Raw genomic sequence first — 11,666 nt, 5'->3', positions numbered from 1 at the left:
CCAGCTCTATTGCGACTGCCTCGACCTGCAAAGATGCGACTTGGGAACTCTTCTCCAAGCAGTTTATTCAGGAACCTTGAAACAGTCTTCTTCTCCCCAGGGAGTGCCCGCCCATAGCTTAAAAAGGCCTTTGGCGACAGCAGATTAGGTCCACAAACGAGGAAGCAAGCCTGATATCCAGCCTTGACCAAATAAGGAGTTGTTTATCACAGAGAGCACTTGCTGTCAGGCTAGCAGAAGGTGGAAGCTAGCACCATCTTAAGGGTGTGGCACTTCGCAGCAACAGTGGGGGTTTTGGATCCTGGTGAAAGACCCTGGCCCAGCCTACACAGAGGCAGCTGAGGCTTATGGAAAATTCCGTTTCCCCCACAGCTCAGCTGAATAGTCATTTTTTTATCAGAAGGGAGCTCAGCTCAAGGTCTTCATGGCTGAGTAGTCACTACTATCAGAAGGGAACTCTGTCCAGGCAGGGGCACAGGTGTCTGCTGTCTGCATAGCCACATAGAAACCTATTGTTCCTCAGATAGGGCCAAGGCCGAGACTTGAGTTCCAAGCAAAACCTCAATTGCCCTCGTTCTGAGCCCCAGCCTCATTTAAATTGCCCAATCAGGGTCCTGTAACTAGGCTTCTTGCTTCTGTACTGCGCTTTTTGCTATAAAAGAACCCCTAAGTCCCCAGCTCGGCGCGCTCAGCCCCCCAAGACTGAGACGCCCGGGTACCCGTGTGTAAATAAAGCCTCTTGCTGTTGCATCCAAGCTCGTGGTCTCGTTGTTCCTTGGGTTCGGGTCTCCCTCCCGTGAAAGTCCCCCGGCCTGGGGTCTTTCACTGGCTGGAGGGATGATTGGAGGCTCTGGCAGTGGACCGAGCCATGTAAGGCCCTTACATTCTTGGCGTCCTCCAGGAGGAGGATGAAAACTTGGACGCCCTGCAGAGTATCCTCTCTGCTTTCCTGGAAGAAAATTCCCTCCTTGATAACTGTAGGGAAATTGTGGAACGATGGACAGAATCGCAAACTGTCACTACCAAAGCAGAAAAAGGAGATCAGGTCCAGGCCATTGCCACCTTGGTTGAGAAGCAGGCACAGATGGTAGTGAAGCCCAGGAGGGTGTCTGAAGAGGAGAGGCAGAGGAAAGCAGCCCTGCTGGCCAAGTATGTTGACGTGACAGAAGAAGACTGAAGCAGATGAGAAAGATGATCCGGGCCTCGACAACAAATGTCGGTTCTGATAAAGCTCTGTTCTGAAACACCAAAGTGGAAGATGTTCTAAATGCTCAGAAATTGGAACAAGACTATCTTCGGGGATTAGTCCCAAAGGAAGAAGGAACAGGACAAACTTCAGAGGGAGAAGGACAAACTAGCCGAGCAGGAGCGCAAGGAGAAGGAAAAAAAAAAGGACACAGACAGTGGAATGCAAGTCATAACCTCGGCTACTCTGTTCCTTCCTCCCATGAATTGATTGTGCATCTGTATATTTAAGAGAGCTGAGTCTACTCTATTTCCCAAAATTTCCTAAAGCTTTACCCTCCATTTACATGTGCAAAAGGAAAATCGCAATCACTTGTAACTAAAAAATGTGCCATGTTTGGTGGTGTGGGTAATCAATTCCAGTTAGTATCTTTACCAAAGATTTGAAATTAGGGTAACCTTTCTATTTTAGTACTGAAACCCTGTGCTCTTCTGGCTGTTTTAAAAAAGTCTCTCACTTTGTATAATTAGCCAGATTCAGAAAGCTAACATCTGGAAGGAAACATGATCATTCCTCCAGCACCAGTGCCACAAGCAACTCCAAGGTATCAAAAGAAAGAACAGATGTCTAGCTGTTTGTAGTAATAAGTGTCTTTATTTTGCAAGTGCTAAGAGATCTCTCCCTTGTAGGAGGGAGCAGTCTTATATAACACACTAGAAAAACCCCAGGTGGAAAAGATCTTGTTTTCCTCTTACTAGACGTTGATATCAGTGGGGCAATGCGGGGGCAGTAAACCAGGACTAGAAAACAGGATACACCTGTGGCTATCAGCTGACAAACACCTCAGAGTCCCTGTGGGGGCTAGGCTCCAACAATTCCTTCTGAGATTAAAAAAGTGCAAATTGCTCCTGTGGCAATATTTGCCTCAAAATGTAGTGTTTTTTGTTTTGAAACAGGGTCTCATTCTGTAGTCTAGGCTGGCCTTGAACTCGGCTTCTCAGCCTTAGGATTATGGCTTGTAGTAGCAATATTTTATGGCTGAAATAGTTAATGAAGAGCCATACCTAGATCCAGATTTTATATGACATCAGATTAGAGAAGTGGAAGATGGTATTTGGGGTGTGATAGATCTGGGCTCAAACTGTATCTGTGTTGAGTGCTTGCTTAGCACACAAGGCCCTGGGATTGATACAGTAGTAAAGAAAAACTTAACCTATGGAAGAATCATGTATCTATTATGGAGAACTACATATTTTTCATGTAGTTTATGACTTAAGTATGTGTCAATTTGGGATAGAAGGTTATCATTGTTAGCTAAATCACTCATGAGTTCCCTTGATCCCTCTGTTTAATCTTGATTTATTTTGCCGTTATGTCCAACCTTTTGATATTGTGACATAACATTTTTTTTAGAATTTGCAAAAAAAATCATGTTTTTAAAGTAATTTTATGATTTTATGTTAGGCTGAATTTACAACTATCCTCATCCACATGTTGGACACACCTACAACATGAGTACTAAGACCTAATAATTCCTGGTTTGGAGAACCGAAGGAATTACTCTTTTAGAGAAATAACTGAAATTTTGCTAACACAAGATATATAGTTGTTGGTTAACAAACTTGTGAAATGAGAGAGTAGACAAACTGGGAGAGTCAAGGATGAGCAGAGACTCTCCAGTCCTCCTTCTGTCACAGCCACACCCAGCTGTAAATAAAGTCCTTCTTTACTTGACTTTGGGCAACAGCTATCAAAAGCCTCAAGAGAATAATTTCTCTAACAGAATACAGTAGATATTTTATACCAGGGGTTAGAAGACTACCACTCACAGGCCAATTTAGCCTAGTATTTTTTTGTATGGGGCAAATTAAAATGTTTCTTTTTTTTACATTTTTAAAAGAAAGACATTCATGATTGAGACCATATGTGGCCTATAAAACTTATTTGGAGTAAGTCTTCTGGCTTGTTTTTGAATCATTATCTACCTGTGTGCAGAAGAAAAAGCAAACGTGGTTAAGAAAAGGAGACAGTGCTACCTCTTTATCCTACAACCATGTTACTGCAAAAATAACCACCCTTTTCTTTAAAAAAAAAACCTATTTAATTCAGAAAAACTCATTTGCTTGAAATGTATTTAAAAATATATTTCAAAAAAGTAAGTCTTTAGTTGACTCTTCTGTCTGAAGTCCACACTTTGAGAAAACAATCTTTCTTCAGGGTTAAGTACAGAGGAAATTCTCTTAACTGTAGTTGGTCAATCCTACCTGTTATTTCTTCATTTTTATTATTGTAATATATAATTGTAATAAACCAAACATTTTTCTAGGTACTGCATTTTCTCCTGAGGTTTTTAAATATTTTTATATAACTCTTTTATTACTATACCAAGAACTCATTAAAACTCTTGTCTATATTTAAAATAGTTTGAATGTTTGCCAAATTAAAATGTTCCACAATCATAATCTTTCTGAATTTAATTCCATCCTACTCCATAATGTAAATGTTTCTAGTGTAAACGGACACTTCATCCAATGATTTTTCGAAAGGTTAAGGAACTAATTAAAACAAGTATGCAATTTCAAAAGAGAGTCACGCATCTCATTGCCAATTTTTTCATTTATTATATTCAGCTTCTTTCTTCCTTCAGAATAAACAAACCTTAATGTTTTGTTTTACAAGCTTTATTTTCAATGATTGGAATTCTCTGACACTTAAAAGGCTAAAAAATAGATGCCTCCATTAGCTATGTTGTTCCAAAATTTCTAAGTCATTTTGAACAAAATGTCTAAATTGGTGACTCATTAAAATACAGTAACCACATCGGTTGTTCATAAGCTTATTAACAAATAGTTATTGAAAGGCTTGTACCTTGGAAGTTCAATGATAGCAACAAAACAGAAGAAATGTGTGTTAATATTAAACTTAGCTTTGCCCCAAATTTTCTAGGTTAATAATTCCATTTAGGAATTATAGGTGTATTTTGATAGCAAGAGCCTTAGTTTTAATTGTTGAAATTTAGTGTTTGACACTTCAACAGACACTACAACTAATTTCAGTATGTTACTGTTTCAAATGATTTTTGATTTACTAAATAGTGGGGATACACGCTGATGTTGAAATTGACCTATGTTATCTAATTGTGTTGTGAAAGGCAAGCACTTTTGCCTTCAAGGTTATTCCTTTTATCTGAGTGTGCAGAGGTACTTAGAGTAATAAAAGTGTTTCATAACTGAAGAAAGAACATATAGCACTTGCTTTATGGGTTTCCACAACTATATTGAGTTACTGCTGGAATCAACTTGTTTTCTATTTGAAGGAAATACTATAGACCCTGTTATAAAACTAGCAGCTTATTCTGTTAGTTTGTGTCAAATGTTTACAGCTATTGTCTGCATACTGTGTGTGCACAAGTTAATGGGAAGTTTAACAGAAAAAGGTAATTATAGGTAACATGAAGATGTGTCAGTTTGCTCTGCAGCAAGTGAAAGAAAGTACCTGTCTTCCAGAAGACTGGTCAGATGATAGTCTTCAGTTGCAGACACTGGAATTCAGCAAATCCTTGGGATCGCTCTACTCAACAGCTGAGAAAAAAAGCCTGTTTTCCCAAAAAGGTATGAATCCAATCACCTAACCCTAGTGTCTCAGAATGGTTTGTTGATATCTCCATCCTGAGATTCCTCTTTTGACCCTTTATCTTCTGGGACAGTTGTTTCCCCTCAGATTTTTGTCAGGTCTAAATTGAAAAACTCCCACACTGAATAGTTCCCTTCTTATACTAGGAACTGCATGAAGTACCCATATGACAATATTCTAATGTACTTGACCTTAATAAGTAATGTTTTTGAAGACAAAATATCTGAAGATATGATTAAAAGTGCTTCCTGTTAAATGATAACTTGGGATAATTACTGTAAGAAACACATGGTTACATCAGAAAGGAAGAGCTTGTGCCATCACAGTAAGAAGGCCTTTGAGAGGAGAAATATCCATTGAGCTAACTCCTGCACACATTATGAATTCGGCCCTCCAGCTTTGACAACTGTGACAAAACAAGTCTCAGTAGTTTAAAGCAGGATTTGTAACTAAAATATAATGAAAACTTTTCCTCCATCCCTTTCCTCCCTCAAACCCTTCCTGTGTCCTGCCTTCTCCACCATTTTTCAAAGTCATGCCCTCTTTTTCTTTAATAGTTATTTTTTAAAAAACATAAACACAAAGATATATACAAAAGCAAACATACTCTTTCACACACACACACACACACACACACACACACACACACACACAACCTACTGAGCCCATTTAGAGCTAAACATTTGGGGTTGGACAACCAATCCGGGGACTTACTCTAGGGAAGACTGATTGTCCTTCCTCAATCAGACTTAGCTGCTGATAGCTATTCAACAAAGGGTAAAGACCTCTAAGATTTCTCTCATCCATGGTTTCATGTCAACTGATGTCCTCATTGTTCTTATCCTCTTAAGCAGCTTCCTTGCTTAGATTTCATGGGTAACACAGCTCCAAGGAACAATCGCACAGTTAAATGATCTTCAGCTTAAAGAGTTATATGTTTTACAGAACAACATTTAACTACGTTTTCAGCAATAGTTGACTTTGAACAATAGTCCTAAATAAAACTTCATTTTAGTGTCAGGAGATTTTAAAATAGATGCACATTCATCACCAGCCAATTATGTAATCAGTGATGTCTGAGGATTCGTGGGTTAGGTAACAAATGTCAGTAAATATTTTGTATAAATTGCATGTGAAAATCAACGTACTTAAGAAACAAACATTTGGTAGTTAAGCAAGTACTACTCCTTTAAAAATACATATGTTTAATCATACTTTTTTATTTGTTTCAAAATAAAGCAGTTTCGTCTAATTAAAAATTCTGCCATATGAATACTAGACTTTGTGTCGAATCTGCCTGTGCTTTGCATACATTTTATATTTTCCCAAGACTCTGGCTTATTTTTCTGTTACACATTACTCTGAGGCTATCCACATCCTACAAGCTCATGTAGAACGAGGCATACATATATCAAGGCACTTTAAGCACCAACGCTTTGATATCCTTCCACCACAACCATTGAACACCCGACATTTGTTCCATCCTACAGTTTCATTTTAATAAGATAGCTAGGAAGATGATAACATAAAACTGGCTTCTAGCATGAAGTCATGTTAAAATAATAATTAAGTTGATTATCAAACACTTCCATGTATAGTTAGTTATAAACACTGGAGGAATAGTATTATTAAATTCATAGTGACTTATTGTTAAAAGTACTAATGAAGATATCTTACTAAAGTGAAAATGATACAAAAAAGTTAACTGGACAAGATGATAGGTCAAGAGAATTCTGACCTTCTCACCTTTATATCCTCCTTTGGTTTCTAAATCTTTTGTCTTTTGGGATTAGCTTCCATTCCTTTAGGATAAACTTTTCCCTGAGGTAATTTTACAGCTTCATTTTCTCATGATCTATCTCATAATATAAAAAATGAATTGGCCATGCATAAATCATTTACAATGGCTATCTGCTGCAAAATACTCAAAAGTGTCTCTACTTTTAGCACAATGTATAACATTTGTCTTAATACGAAAATGTCACTTGGCTTTCATTTAGCCCGTTTTTCAATAATTTTTCTGATTCAAATTGATTCTATATGTATATCTGGGATATACATCTATCATTATGTTGAAAGTGATGTTTTCAACGTCTTCACATATTCTGCAAATTATTGATCAATGCCTCTTAAATATTGAAATAAGCTATTAAATAATTATGTATAAAATAGTTCTGACATTGAACAAAATGTAGAAAAATTTCTTAAAATTAGTAAATGATTAAAGAACTATATTTCATAAGAATTTTACAAAGAAAATTATTATTTTCTCATATAACTTCCACAAAAATTATTTTAACATTGTTAAATGCTCATATATAAGAAAACTCAGTCTGACAGATCCTTTGTTGATTAGTTTTTTTTTTATTTGGTTTTTTGAGACAAGGTTTCTCTGTATTATTTTGGAGGCTGTCCTGGAACTAGTTCTGTAGACCAGGCTGGCCTTGAACTCACAGAGATCTGCCTGCCTCTGCCTCCCGAGTGCTGGGATTAAAGGCGTGTGCCACCAACTCCCGGCCTTGACTAGTATTTCTAACTGAAAGATTAGAGATTTATTTAGGATTATAGTATTCATATGCAGTTGAACTTTAGTATCCCTCTGCTGGGACCCATGAAAGTGGTGCCTTTCCATGTTGTGTTGAGGTCAAAGAGTTCAAACCTATCCTTGCTCTTTCAAGGTTAAAGGACTAAGACCTAAAGTTCTAAAATGTGAGGACTGAAGGATGTTTGGCCTAAGGTGTGTTTATTACCTTTCTTAATCTTCAGGGCCAGATAACAAAATCCTTGATCTAAGGTGTCTTAGATATAAATGTCTTAATCCTCAAGTAAAAATAACAAGAGGTTTGATCTAAGGCAAGGTTACTAGATGTTTTAAGAATAAAGAAAGTTGTTATGTCTTTTTGTTCCTGATATCATTGATAAGGAAGTCCTTTTGCCTACCCCCACCCCTTTGGTTTGGGTATATAAGAACTTAAGCAATAAACTAGGGCAGATTTCCTCATGACTCTATTTTCTGTCTCTAGTAAGTTTCCTTCCTCAATCCACACCCCCTTTCTCAGTTATGAACCAGACTGGTCACCAGGTCCCAGCACTCACAGTAAGTGGCAATTCATTAGTGCAGCATGAATTTCTATATAAGCATAATATGATAATAATCTCTAAATGATTGTTAGGTACCATCAATTTAAAATATTAGAATAACTTTCTTATATTTAGCTAGGAATTGCTATAGTCACCACAGCCACTGATCTATGGCTTCTTTGTGGAGCCAAAGAGATGGTTCAGTGGATAAAACATTACAGTGCTAAAACCATGGTTCAAATTCCCAGAATCTAATGTAAACCTTGGTTGATCATGATGGTCCTCTTGTAATACCAGCACTCAGAAAGTAGATTCAGGTGGTACCAGGATCAAATTTGCTAGATAACCTAGCAAGGGAGGTCAACAAGCAGATTGATGGGGGAGGTATGAGCTTCAGAGAAAGGATGAGAAAGCCCAGAGTTCCAGGAAAAGGCCTGGAAACTGGGGAGTGAAAAAGCAGATACAAGGGAGGAAAATGAATAATTAATACTAAGAAAAGCAGGCAGGGTTAGCAATACCAGATTGTGGGAGCACTGTAAGCTGGTATCAGGAAGGGGCTACTAGGAGATATGAATATATATCTCATTAAAGGATATTTATTACTCCCGCTTCCTTTGTATGACTTCAAGTACATCAACTGTCTTTTTTATTGTTGTTTTGTTTTTCGGGACAAGATTTCTCTGTGGCTTTGGAGGCTATCCTGGAGCTAGCTCTTGTAGACTAGACTGATCTGGAACTCACAGAGATTCACCTGCCTCTACCTCCAGAGTGGGGAATAAAGGCATGTGCCACCACTTCCCTGTTGATAACATAGTCTTTTGGGTGAGCTCTACATTCAACCTAGAGATATTGAATCGCTAGGGAGGTATCCAAAAAGATTACTGATATTACCCTCAGGCCTGCATGCATAGGGAGACATAAATATGTGCTACTGTCCCCAAACATGTATCCATACTAATGCAGAAAAGTATAGATGCATGCATACTACATATAAACATATTTCCAAAATTTATCATTTTAGCTCTCTCTTGGAATCCACAGAGAGAAAGCAGTACAAATTTTTCACTGGAGTCATCAATAAGCATAAAGGAAGCAGAACAAAAGGATCTAGAATTTGAGGACAAAATAAGTGAAAATCATAAAGAATGAGAAGACAGTAGAAGAGTAGAAAGAAGTTGAAAAGGAGAAGTAAAAATGAAGGAAGAAAGAATCAATAATACAAAGAAGAATTAATATCTTATTTGTTGCAAATCATAATATTATCTACTAAAATGCAATGGGAAATTTGGTGGTAGTTTTTGCAAAATTAATTTAGGACTTATGAATGTTTTACCTAGAAAGTTTAAAGGCATGACAAGACATATCAAACCTATCAGGTTACATTGTCCTCTGACTGGTATTAAAATAAATAGAAGTTCTGTCTAGCAAACTAAGTGTATTTGTAGGGGCACAGATGGTGTTTTTATCTCATTTTCCTACTGAATAGTATGACATTGTAAGTGAAAGGAGTGTATGAAAATGAAGTATTGGCTAGGTAGATAGTGTTGAAGATCTGAATTTGGTTTGAGAGTCTTGGCAGAGATGAGACACTTCTCACATAACGCAGGAAGAATGGGTCTGGCAGGAGTTGGTGATCTAATTAAAAGCACTGGCAGCTAAAATAAGGATAAAATCCAGTGGAAAAATGAAGGTATTACACTATTAAGAATCAGAAGTCTGTAAAGAATTGGCAATTGAAGGGGAAAAGAAGAGAAATGTATCTGGTAACGCCTGTGAAAAGGTAACTGTCATTTCAGACGTTCACACAATCCATAGCATGAGCCATAAATAAAGCCATATTTTCCTAACTAATTTATTCTAATCGATTAAAATATTTACTAACATTTTGCTGGGAATATAGAGGAAGAAACAAAACATTAAGAATTAAAGGCATTTACAGATTGGCATATAAATGGCCTTTTCAATACCCCATGTTAAAAAGGTACCATTTTAGGCATAATACTTTTTCTTAGCAAGTAAAGGTTGCCAAACCCGAGGACTTGAGTTCTGCAATCTTCTCTCAGAACTCTGCGTGCTTCTCAGGGCAAAATACACGCGCGCACACACACACACACACACAAAACACCCCTTTTACTTTTGTTAAGTAAAACAAAATAATAAAATGAAACAATAAAATAAAAATATATGTGCCACATTAAAATTAAAGAATTTCATTCAAGTACTTAATGTGTGCATACTTTAAAACAGTTATTATGTAAAATTGTATGTATTTCTAATGTGGATGGAGAAAGGTTGGCACATCAGTTTCATCTAGAATTTGTAGAGATGTTTCAAAATGTTGACCTTATTTTTCTCAATTTATGTTTTTATTAAAATTAGAAACATGCATGCTGCACATGTCAATCACAGCTCCCTCTCCCAAGCCTCCTCCCTTGTCCCTCCAGCAGACCGCCCAAGCCCTCCACCCAATGCCTCCATGAGGGCATCTCCAGAGTCTGTCATCTCATCCAGGGCAGGACCTAGGCCTCCATGTGGAATGGGCTTTGAGAGTTCATTCGTATGCCTCCTCACTGATACTACATTCATAGAGTCTGGATCAGTCCCCTCTTATCCTCTCAGCCATTAGTCTGGGGTTCAAGAGCTCCCCTTGTCCTGTCAGCTCTCTTTGTGGATTTTACCAGCATGGTCTTGACCCCTTTGTTTGTCACTCCTCCATCTCTGTCACTGGGTTCCAGGAGTTCAGTTCAGTGTTTAGCTGTGGGTCTCTGCCTCTGCTTCCATCAGTCACTGTATGAAGGTTCTAGGATGACATATAAGGTAGTCATCAACCTTATCATCAGGTAGGGGCTATTAATGTAGTCTCTCTGCTATTGCTTTGTTTTACAGTTGGTGTTATCCTTGTAGATCTCTGGAAATCTCACTAGTGTCAGCTCTCTCCTCAAACCTATAATGACATCTATTATGGTATCTCTCATCCTGCTCCACTCTATTCTTACCTCAAATCAACCTTCCTCCACCCCCCATTGCCTTCTTCTCCCCTCCTCATATCCTCCTCTCTTTTTCCTGGTCCCCTCTCCCCTCCCCCCATGTTCCCAATCTGCTCAGGAGATCTTGCCTCATTTCACTTCTCTGGGGAATAATGCATATCTCTTGTGGCTCAGGAGTTAAAGGCTTAGCTCACAACCAAAATATAAGGAAAATGTTGGCCTTCTGACTTATAAACCGCTCATTCTTGTATGAAATGTAATTGTAACCAACTTTCATGGGTAGTAAAACAAATGAATTATGTACTTTTACACTTGTCCTCTTTTGAATACATGAAAATCACACTTCAATATAACTGACCTCTTGCAGACTAGACCAGGTTACCTACAGCTTCATGAATGACACTCCATTCTGCTTTCTTCTATATCAAGTACATTATATACACCCATTTATAGATCTGACTAAAATGTGTGTCATCTAAATATTCTCTGAATATTGCTGCTCATTAGCTGGCCTATTCAGAATGTAAAGTACAAGTCACATTTGTCAACTTTGAATCCATCTTACAAGCACATGCAAGAGCTATGACTGCCCCTAATTATAGCAACTCCTGGGATTTTTTTGTTTTGAAATTGCTCATTGAATTGTTTTTGAAAATATTAAACATGGAATCAAATTCCTGAAAATACTGTGAGTTGGTATTGCAGACCAGATTTACCCTGTTAATCTGTGTTCAACAAGTTGTGATTATTCAGTCGCAATAAGCTGTGAAGTTCTAATT

General features: G+C 37.7%; 1 pseudogene; it reads left to right on the top strand.

Annotated features, from left to right (window-relative positions):
* The first annotated feature begins 826 nt into the window (after positions 1-826).
* LOC101837414 lies at positions 827-1,456 on the top strand (annotated as a pseudogene).
* The last annotated feature ends 10,210 nt before the right edge of the window (positions 1,457-11,666 follow it).

The sequence above is a fragment of the Mesocricetus auratus genome, unplaced genomic scaffold (assembly GCF_017639785.1).
Source record: "Mesocricetus auratus isolate SY011 unplaced genomic scaffold, BCM_Maur_2.0 Super-Scaffold_100011, whole genome shotgun sequence".
Classification (NCBI taxonomy): domain Eukaryota; kingdom Metazoa; phylum Chordata; class Mammalia; order Rodentia; family Cricetidae; genus Mesocricetus; species Mesocricetus auratus.
This window is presented reverse-complemented; position numbering and strand designations above follow the sequence as displayed.